The sequence below is a fragment of the Nannobrachium achirus genome (genome assembly GCF_963921795.1).
Source record: "Nannobrachium achirus genome assembly, chromosome: 13".
Taxonomy (NCBI): Eukaryota; Metazoa; Chordata; class Actinopteri; order Myctophiformes; family Myctophidae; genus Nannobrachium; species Nannobrachium achirus.
Window position 1 is genome coordinate 29,431,569 of NC_137833.1, and position 10,000 is coordinate 29,441,568.

At 39.5% G+C, this 10,000-nt stretch overlaps 2 long non-coding RNA genes across 2 annotated transcripts in view; one reads left to right on the top strand and one right to left on the bottom strand.

The window, feature by feature from the left end:
* Positions 1-1,089, top strand: part of LOC308296835 — a 2,586-nt gene extending 1,497 nt beyond the window's left edge. Inside the window, exon 3 of the long non-coding RNA XR_013962640.1 lies at positions 533-1,089. This is a non-coding gene — a long non-coding RNA (uncharacterized lncRNA). The remainder of the gene's footprint in view (positions 1-532) is intronic.
* Positions 1,090-6,859: 5,770 nt separating this feature from the next.
* The window catches only part of LOC308296635, a 4,631-nt gene continuing 1,490 nt past the window's right edge, over positions 6,860-10,000 (bottom strand). Inside the window, exon 3 of the long non-coding RNA XR_013962634.1 lies at positions 6,860-9,461. This is a non-coding gene — a long non-coding RNA (uncharacterized lncRNA). The remainder of the gene's footprint in view (positions 9,462-10,000) is intronic.

Sequence of the window (10,000 nt, forward strand, 5' to 3'; positions counted from 1 at the left end):
CCAAGCAGATTTATTGTCAATATGTGTCCCTCGCTATTTCAACAGATCCCAGACAAAAATAACGACTAAAGTATAATTCTACCACTTTCCTGTCAACAAGAAAGAGAAGACAAATTACTAAATAGTAAAAAGATTCATGGGCGCTGGGGGCTTTTGGCCCCAAAAGTTCTCCTCTGCCTACAAAATGATGTCAGACTTAAGAGCCCCATAGGCCTACTGTATCTACCTAAAAATCTATTACAAAAATATAAATATCTACCTAAAATCTATTACATTTACAAAATGATCTATTTTACAATAATCAAATCTAACACACAATCAAGTACAATAAACATTAATACTAATCTGTAAACCTGTCTTGTTTTTGTTACCTGTGTTAAATGTTTTGTTATGTTTTGCATACATGGCTGCTGTGTTGCAAGACAAATTTCAGTGTGAACTGACAATAAAGTACTATATCATATCATATCTACTGTGAAACTAAGAATAGTTAATAACCCATCTTGTGTTTATCTTGTGTTCTACATCCCAGATTCACTGTGGGGCCTCAGTGAAGAGGGTTTGAAAGGTCATCCTACAGAACCTGTGGAACATCGGGAAGAGATGAAGCAGTCACGAGAATGTTACCTGCACCTTTTATCTGGAATAAGAGAACGTCAACTTTTTGGACAACAATAACGCATTACATTGACTCCGAGATTTCTGGTGACAAACTGTTACCTGCAAAGGCCATTGTCAGAGCAGAGATATCTAAAGCTGGGGATGGTAAAAGATGGACTCTATTGCTTCTGTTAGCCCCGAATACATCTGCAGGCTTGGATACCATCTCATTTGTCTCCTGGCCCTCCTCCGACATCTTTCCCTTTGGATTGCTCTACCTCAGTAGCGTGTGGAAGATCCCTATGCAGCTACAACAGTTTGGCACCTAGATCCTCATGCTGGTCAACAACCTGGCCACATTCTGCTGTCCCATTCCTCAATAAGGATTTGTTGCAAGTCAGCCAACGTGGTTCTGTTGGTCACTCGAGCACGTGCAGCTCGCCCAAGCTGATCCCACAAGTATTCAATTGGGTTGTGGTCTGGACTCACGACTCCCAAATTCTAGAGGTACTCTCTGATGATCCTGGCTCTGTGGGGGCGAGTGTTGTCATCCTGGAGGATACCGTAGCATTAGGTCCCAAATTCTGGCAGAACCCACACTCAGGTGATAGACACACACCTGTGACTGGCACACACCTGCCAGCACCTGATGCCCTAAACGACAGTGAATGCCATCAGAAGAGTATTACAGTTCATTTGACAAAATATTGGTTGGCGCTACCCACACGCTTGCTTATGTTGCTCAAAATGTCTGTAGTCGTCCTTAAATGCTTTGCATATATGTTATCCAGATATACCATAAGTACTAATTACACTAACTCACACCAACCCCTGCTGGAGTGGCTGGCCTATATAAAGAAATGGATGGACATACATTTCTTAAAACTTGATGAAAACAAGACAGAAGACATCGTCTTTAGCCCCCCACCTTGCCTCCGTCACCCTACAGGTCAGCTCTGTAGTAAGGCCTGGTTTCTTTCAGCTGTGCCTTCTGGCCAAGGTCAAGCCCTACCACTCCCCCATTGGCCTTGAGAGAGTGATCTATACCTTTATTTCCACAAGGCTGGATTACCATTCAGTCACTGCTTAGGCATTGCAGCTGGTCCAGGACCAGAATGCCTCATACAGTGGTTAGATAATCCTGTCCTGGCCTCACTTCATTGGCTATCGGTCCATTTTAGAATTTATTTTATGGTTTTAATGTTTGCTTTTAAAGGAGTAGTTCACCCCCAAAATGACTTATTTTCTATTGATTACTCATGCCATGAAGACTTGAGTTCAATCCTATTTTTTGGTGTTTGTCACATTCCTGAGATAAAAAAAAATATTATAGTAAATTTAACCCCATTGATTCCGGATGCATTTGGGTCCCATCCGGAATCAATGGGGTTACATTTATTGTAATTAAATTATTGTCTTAGTAATGCTACAAAAAACAAATGATATTATTGAACTCAAGTCTCCATGGCGTGAGTAACCAATAGAAAAAAAGTCATTTTGAGGGTGAACTACTCCTGTAGAGTGAGAAAAGGGCTTGCCCTGCCTTTCCTTATTGAGAACTACACTCCTGCTAGAGCCCTAAGGTCAGCTGACCTGCTAATACTTAGTGAGGGCTGCGCCTTTGCTGCGGTTGCCCCCAGGCTCTGCAATAGTTTAATTATTAGAGCCTCCCAATCCATAGACATTCTTAAGTCATTACTGGAGACATATTTATTCTATCTGCCATTTGAGCATAGGTAATCTGTTAATTTATTTTATGCTGTGTGTTTCTTACCTGCCTTTTCATTTTCTATTCTTCAAATTGCTGCGTGTAGTTGTGTATTTCTATTCTGTCATTGTTGTTTGTTCTGTGTTATATATGTTCTGTGTTCTGTAAAGCACATCGTTTTGCTTCGGTCATATGTAAATGTGCTCTATAATACCTTTGGAGTTGAGTTGAGAGTAATCCACAACATTGTGTCATCTTTCAGCCTTTCATTGAAGAGCTACGCATTTATAAAACAATAGACAAGTCATTACACAAGTTGTTTAAATGAGTTTTATAAACAAATCCCTCTTAATTATTTGTTGATGCTTTACATTGGCAATACCTGGAATGACACGTGGGAACCGGGAGAGAAGTACCCTGATTAATCATACCAGCCAGGACTACTGTTCTTTCAGACCTGCCATAATGTGTGTCCTTTGTGCTGCTACTTTTTGCACCTTTCTGGACCTTGTGCACTTTTGGGGATTTGCAATAAAGGCCATTTGCACTGTCAATGTAGTGTTTATTCCAAGTAATCAATGCATAATTGTTTGAACAAATGCTTATAATAGTTTTATATGGAAAATCTGGTGTATTTAATATGATACATTTTTGTTTGAGAGTAACAAATGCGTTTTGAAAGCATGCTTTATTTATTATACTATCCTTTTCAGTCTGTCAGACAGCAGCTGGTTTCTGCTGGTTTTTGTTGCATAGATTTTCTCCAGAAATAACTATATAACTATAACTGTATGTATCCTTGTTTTAATGAACAGGCACTCATTGCAAGCGTAGCGGTTTGTTTGGTGTGGAACAATAATGTCAGATTTTACGTTTCTGATAAGAGGGTGAAATCAAGTGTTTTTCTATATAGCTTATTTAGTGGCTGTTGTAGCTATTGGCCTCTGTGTGGTAGAACATGCCAAGACATTTCCAAAAATGATTAGGATGTATTTGTTACAATGTATTTCACTTTACAGTACAGTAACACACCCAGATATAATAATCAGGTCAATGTACCTATATAGTGCCTTTATCCCAGGCACTTTTCAGAGATTGTACATAACATTCACCCATTCATACAAGGATTGCAAAGTGCCAACGTAGTCACCAGGAGCAAGGGGTCAGTGTCTTGCTCAAGGACACTTCGACACTAAATCTGGAGGAGAGATTCAACCGGTGAAAGTTCAATCACCCAAGAGAGACTTGGAGTAGAACCGCTGCTCCTTAACTTGGAAAGGAGTCAGCTTAGGTGGTTCGGGCATCTAGTACGGATGCCCCCCGAGCGCCTTCCTAGGAAGGTCCTCCATGCACGTCCCACTGGGAGGAGACCCCGTGGCAGACCTAAGACCAGATGGAAGGATTATATCTCCAGACTGGCCTGGGAACGCCTTGGTATACTCCCAGAGGGAGTGGAGGAAGTTGCGCAGGATAAGGAAATCTGGAAGTCTCAGTTGGAGCTGTTACCCCCGCGACCCAATTCCGGATAAGCGGCTGAAGATGGATGGATGGATGGAACCCTGTGTGTCCATTAACAGCCACTCTACCGCTGAGCCACTGATGACTGGCTCTTGGATTGACAGTTTGTATAATGAATGAACTTTAAGTAGGTATATAATGACCAGTGATATGAATTCATTTTTTGTCTATGAATGAATGTAGCCTACTTAAAGTGGATATAAGAGCTGTGAGCTGCGGTTACACTATACAACTGAATGGACAGTGACATGCATAATTATGTAATAGCCTGCTTATAGTGGATATAAGGCTAATTATGTAATAGCCTGCTTATAGTGGATATAAGGCAAGTACTCTATTTAGGCAAAAGTGTGAGCTGTAGTTACACTACAACTGTATGGACGGTGAAATTCATAATTATGTAAACTACAGTAATTCAAAAGCAACTATAAATGAGCCATATTTGGCTACCATATGTCACTGTCAGTAGTGAAATAGATGTCAGGTGAGTGACTATCATGTTGCTGTAGTGTACAAACTGTTAATGCCAGTTATTAATACAGAGGGAACCCCCTGTGGAGCAGAAGAGGAAGATGCTTCAAGTGTTACAGAGAATAACCTTTTTGAAAGATTTGTTTTGCATCAATAGCCCACAAACAAACAAACAACAGACTGAGAGGTGTTCTGACCTTTTTGATAAAAGGTCAAATTATTTAAGAGACATGACACTACAATGCAGATTGTACTATAATTAAGGTCCGCCCTGGCTCTAATGGCCATATCAAGTAAAGGGTTAGGGTTAGGTAGGTAACCTTTATCTAATCCTAACCCTAAACTACATAATATCAAGTCCTTCCATTATCTCATCTTCAAAGTTTTAATGGATGAATAAGGCACACATCAATATCTTGAACACATTGGTTAGTACATAGTTCATGTTTCATGTTTGACATATACTATCCTATCTAGTGAAAACATGCCTCTCTAGGATGGCTCGCAAATGGTCTGACTCTGATCATGTAAAGAGACTCATTGCTTGGAAAGAGATGGAGTCACACCAAGAGGCATTCCTTGTATGATGGTGTGCACTTTACAATAGACTAGAAGATCAGGGGTTGCAGATGCTACTAACTTACCGTTCAATGTGTTAATATGGATCCCATCAATGTTATCGGATGGACCCGCCTCACCAGTGTCTTGATTTACTCCTTGGCATACGATGAGTGTTCTTCAGTACTGTAGTACCACCTGGTATGGATGCTTGTCTGCAGCCCTAAAGTCACAACTGCTGCAACAACTGAACATTTGTTCAAAGATAGTTGAACTACCACTTCAGAGGCTATACGCCTACGTATGATTACAGCATTCTATGGTTGGCAAGAAATATTACCTCTAATAGTAGCCATGTGTTGCATAGAGAATATAGGTTGCAGGAAGAAGATACGGTGTTCCAGAATACAATATGGTCAGACTAAAAGGTCCTTTGTCCATCAGTCGACATTAAGGCTTAATCAGGAGTTTGGCCATAGGTAGGCTTAGTGGTGGACATTGCTCTTGTCTATATTATCCTTATGTATGTAAACCAGTCTTGTTTTTTGTTACCTGTGTCAAATGTTTTGTATTATGTGTCGCATACATAGCTGCTGTGTCGCAAGACATATTTCATTGTGAACTGACAATAAAGTACTATATCATATATCATATCATATCATATCATACATAGTTTCACCAAGGTTAAGGTTTAAGTTAATGTTTAGGTATAGTCTTACTGAGTTTAATTAAGGGTTAGGGTGCAGGTCAAGGCTAGACAATAGAGGGGTATGTGGTGACATCATCATACCTGGTTATACGTGAACCCATATAAGGTGGCAAAAAAGTCAGTAGGAGTCAGCAGGAGTCAAGCTCTTTCAAACTCTAATGCTTCATGTTGCTTTATGTTTTGTCACTCAATCTAGAGGAGAGACATATGATGCATACCCATTACCCTTGTTTAGTTATTACCCTATTATTACTCTATTACACTGTAACACTGCTACAATATAACACTATTACACGTTTACACTATAACACAATAACATTATTCCAGTTATGACACTATATCACTGTTACACCATAACACTATTATAGTGTTTTACTATAACACTTACTATTACACTATACCACTGTTATACTATTATACTGTAACACTGTACGACAGAACAGAAGTCATTATTATTGTAATTGTCGCTTTGGATTAAAAGCATCTGCTAAATGCCTAAACTGTAAACTGTATTATATTGTGGGGCCGCATAGCTCAGGGGTAGAGAAACCGTATTAGAGCACGAAGGGTTCCCAGTTCGAATCTGGGCTCCCCCTGAGTTAATGTCGAAGGGTCCTTGGGCAAGACTCTGAACCCCACATTGCTCCCGGTGAGCTGGTTGGTGCCTTGCATGGTTTCCTCCGCCACCGTATGAATGTGTGTGTGAATGGGTGAAGGTAATGCACAATCTCTGTAAAGCGCTTTGGATAAAAAGCGCTATATAAATGCACCATTTACCATTTTCCCATTTATTGAACTCCAGTTGCCCCAACACCAATTGGCATTGTATGTTAATAGGCTGGTCTACAATGATTAACATAAAATGATTGTACTCAAGAAATGCCCCAACTCTACGTGAATGATATCCACAACATTTGTCCTCAAGCTATTGTGAATTTGTGAATGAAAGCATGTTTTTCGGTTTTGTATAAACAAAGATATTCAGTGAACAAAATGCAAGATTTGTATAACATACATTTACTTAGAAGTCTTTCTACCATAGGATAACAATACAAGTTGGCCACCATCGTTTTCAGTCTATATAGATATCAAGATATATATACTGTCAGTATATAATATAAAGAGACGTTTAGAGAACTTGACACCCTTAAAAAAAATATATATATATATATAAAAAAACAAAACAAGACACAGATTCCTAGAATATAATTTATTGTTCTTGGTACCACATTCACACAGGCATGAAAACCAATAATCACCTTTTAATTTACAATGTTAGCTTGCTGTGGTGATATGTACAGGTGTACGAAATGGCCCACAACTGAATAATGAAAAGACTGCCGTCTATAAAACTCAGAACCTTGGCTCTTATCAATCTGGGTTGCTTAAAAGAAATGTCAAACAGTGCAGCCAAACAAACACACACAATGTCATTTACAGCTGAACAGCTGTTTTAGAAAACCTTTGTAACAAGGAATAGAAAAGGAAGCAACCAAAAGATTGAATCTATTTGTCCAACACTTCATGATTTTAGAGGCAACCGTGTAAGCATCACTGGATGCATCTGGCATAGGGGTGTAACGACACATTTTAACGATAAGATGTGCATCATGATACAAGGTTGACAATACGATACATAGACAATATTGGTTCATTCATGGCGAAACAATTCAATGATTTAAAAAAAAAACGATATAGTAACTATGTAGAAAAATTAAATCTGTGTGAAACGTGTCAATAGTGCATGTTTTTAAGGGAAAATCTATCTCTAGCAAATACATGGACATTATATTTCAACACATGGACAAACCCGCACATGACATGAACACAGAGATTACACATATCGATATAGTAGATCATTGCAAATTAAAATAGACTTTTTGATGTAGTTACTATATCGTTACAACCCAAATCTGTCATAGATTAAAAGACTGATTATATTACTTAAGGGAAATAATTCTCAAACATTTAAATATTTAAGTTCTGACCTGAACGATAGAATAGATCTGTTAAGGTTATTGTTTCCATTTGTACTGTCTGAGTTACAGACTTGTATGGGTCATTTAAAGCCCCCCTTAAAGATCACAGAATCTCCTGGAATCCACTTTGAGAACCACTGCTGTAAGCAATAAAATACCTATCTTTTGTTGTTGTTTGTTTTTTCTATTTTACTTTTGGGTCAAATTATTAATTTATTTATGAATTAGCTGTGCAATAAGCAATAAGCAGAGTATGGGTGACAGTCTTGTCTGTGGGAAATTCTAGAGTTTTTCTATTCACATTATTTTGTTCTTATTATGATCATAAGGCCCAGTTACTTAACGTCAGTCTCTGGGTTTTCTTTAGAATATGTATAGCCTTGCGTAGCCAGACAACTATTCCACAATCTCCGAATGCTATATAGAGTCTGGAACGGCAGCTCCCGAACGGCGAGTATCGGAAGTAGCCAGTGCTGCACTGAACTGTAGTCCCATTGGAAACATAACAGAAACACAATAGCTCAGACAAAGTCATTCGAGTGGCTATTCTTGTTATGGGTGTATAGTTTAAGAAAACATTTGAAAACATCATGGAGGTAACACGAATAATACCAGAGAAAGACGTAATAACACCCCCAGAAATATTGAAAGGAGACTTAACGCTTCCAGTAGGACATGTTATTGTTACTGCACCAAGGGAGCGGTTGCGTCACATCCGCTTTATCTCGCACTCATCGTTTCTATTTCCGTTTGCCAGACTGTATGCCAATAGCATTTGCCCAAATCGCGGAGGCAACAGTCTGGCCACGCGAGACTAGAATATGTACCGGTATGACACTGATTTCCTGTATATATGACACATTTCCTGTATGACCAACATCCACTCTAGAGTGTTCAAATGGAACCCCATTTGAACTCTATCAGAGTTACAGACATAAAGGTAATTCGGGGCTTTTATAGGTTTGTCTACTATTTTTTTTATGTCAGTGAGAGAAGAACAGAATGACAAAAGTGTCTACCACATGACAGAATAGCAATGACCCCTGATATATCCACATGGCAGCAGGTATGTACACAAGGTTAGCCAGCCATAGTATGCATACAGCAACATAAGCAACATAAGCAAGCATGTGGGTTGCGCCAACCAATATTTTGACAAATGAACTGTAATACTCTACTGATGGCATTCACTCTCGTTTTGGGCATCAGGTGCTGGCAGGTGTGTGCCAGTCACAGGTGTGTGCCTATCACCTGAGCATGGGTTCTGCCAGAATTTGGGACCTAATGCTATCCTCCAGGATGACAACACTCGCCCCCACAGAGCCAGGATCATCAGAGAGTACCTCCAGAATTTGGGAGTCGTGAGTCCAGACCACAACCCAATTGAATACTTGTGGGATCAGCTTGGGCGAGCTGCACGTGCTCGAGTGACCAACAGAACCACGTTGGCTGACTTGCAACAAATCCTTATTGAGGAATGGGACAGCAGAATGTGGCCAGGTTGTTGACCAGCATGAGGATCTAGGTGCCAAACTGTTGTAGCTGCATAGGGATCTTCCACACGCTACTGAGGTAGAGCAATCCAAAGGGAAAGATGTCGGAGGAGGGCCAGGAGACAAATGAGATGGTATCCAAGCCTGCAGATGTATTCGGGGCTAACAGAAGCAATAGAGTCCATCTTTTACCATCCCCAGCTTTAGATATCTCTGCTCTGACAATGGCCTTTGCAGGTAACAGTTTGTCACCAGAAATCTCGGAGTCAATGTAATGCGTTATTGTTGTCCAAAAAGTTGACGTTCTCTTATTCCAGATAAAAGGTGCAGGTAACATTCTCGTGACTGCTTCATCTCTTCCCGATGTTCCACAGGTTCTGTAGGATGACCTTTCAAACCCTCTTCACTGAGGCCCCACAGTGAATCTGGGATGTAGAACACAAGATAAACACAAGATGGGTTATTAACTATTCTTAGTTTCACAGTAGATATGATATGATATAGTACTTTATTGTCAGTTCACACTGAAATTTGTCTTGCAACACAGCAGCCATGTATGCAAAACATAACAAAACATTTAACACAGGTAACAAAAACAAGACAGGTTTACAGATTAGTATTAATGTTTATTGTACTTGATTGTGTGTTAGATTTGATTATTGTAAAATAGATCATTTTGTAAATGTAATAGATTTTAGGTAGATATTTATATTTTTGTAATAGATTTTTAGGTAGATACAGTAGGCCTATGGGGCTCTTAAGTCTGACATCATTTTGTAGGCAGAGGAGAACTTTTGGGGCCAAAAGCCCCCAGCGCCCATGAATCTTTTTACTATTTAGTAATTTGTCTTCTCTTTCTTGTTGACAGGAAAGTGGTAGAATTATACTTTAGTCGTTATTTTTGTCTGGGATCTGTTGAAATAGCGAGGGACACATATTGACAATAAATCTGCTTGGAGGTCTG